Source organism: Poecilia reticulata, chromosome 17 (assembly GCF_904066995.2).
Source record: "Poecilia reticulata chromosome 17, P_reticulata-male-v2, whole genome shotgun sequence".
Lineage (NCBI taxonomy): Eukaryota > Metazoa > Chordata > Actinopteri > Cyprinodontiformes > Poeciliidae > Poecilia > Poecilia reticulata.
This window is the reverse complement of record NC_088846.1, coordinates 25002070-25003572: the sequence shown is the minus strand read 5'-3', so window position 1 is coordinate 25003572 and position 1503 is coordinate 25002070.

Below are 1503 nucleotides of genomic sequence, written 5' to 3'. Positions count from 1 at the left end.
CTCCATCTTTTTAATTAACGTTGTTGGACTCAATATGTGACAACAGAGACAGTTACCCATGTGAAGAGAAGCTGACATTTTGGTGGAACAAGATTTTCAGGTACCAAATGTTACTGTTATTTCCTTGCAAACAGAAATAAGTGGAACTTTTGGCAGGAACTTTTATTTTTAATTATATAAAGAGGGGAATGCTTTCTGAGAGTTACACCTGTGGCTAAATGATCTTCTGGGAATTCCTCATGTGATATTTATCGCACACAAGCAGCCAGTGATTTTCCACATTGGTTATCAAGCATTTCAACTCCCAGCATCTGCCTCCTTCTTCCTCCCTTCCTTTTCTAATTTTAGATCATCACTTTTAACATCTATTGACATGCGAAAATCATGACTATTGTGGAACTTGAGTCACATGGAGACACAGGTAGCCACCAAACTTGACCACGCCTTTGTCTCTGGTGAATTCACAGCCAGAAACTAGAAACAAAAGTTCTCCAATCATCTTTTCATCCTGAAGGAAGGTGAAAAACTTGAAATGCAGAGACGTTTGGTCAGTGGTCTCTTTTTGTTGGTCAGGAAGTGTTTTTCTTATGCAACAGGGAGTTTCACCAAGATAACTTTGTGGGACAGAAGCTCTGCGGGTGTGTTTGGGTTTGTTTAAAGATGCTTTGTTCCACAGGTGAAGTCACCTTTGGGTGGTGTCGGAAACTGCGGATTACAAGACGTGGAGATAAACACAAACATGAGAACATGGGATGGACAGGCAGCGTGCATGAACAGACTAGCCACGTCATTATCTCAATTACAGACATTTTTGTTGACAAGTTGTAGATATTCATACACAACATGCATATTGAACTATTATTTAGTGCTATTCCTGGCACATGTGTAAAGAAATATTTTGCATAGTATAACAATTCAAATGGCACATAACCACTATAAAGATTTATATTTATAAGCACTTTCACAGTATTTAACACAATCTAAAAACACAAAAGCATTTATAAAAATGAGCTACAAATAAATGCAGTCATTCTTGTACAGCACTTTGGTGCAGTTTTACACCCGTTTTTAAAGTACTATATAAATAAATTTGACAGTGACATTGACAAATGTCAACAAACAGCTTTTTATTGTGTAAAATTTAAAATTAAGGAGAAGAATATGACTGTACAAATTCGAAATGAAAATTGACATGAAATATAAACACTGGAGGATTTTTTATTTATAAACTGAGAACATTAATAAGTACAAAATGCAGTTTTTAAATAGTTTATTATATAGAGGAATTAAAATGACAGAAAACTAAATTAAATTCAAAGCCTGATAATATGCAAAAATAAAGTTTATAAGTTAATATGAACATATTAATTTGTTTCCTAAACTAAATAGCAAAACAGGGGGTAAAAATTATAAAAATAAAAAACTGATATTACTAAATTGGTTAGTAAAATCTCTTGAACATTAAAACATTGCATACAACAAATAAATAAATTCGTCAATGAA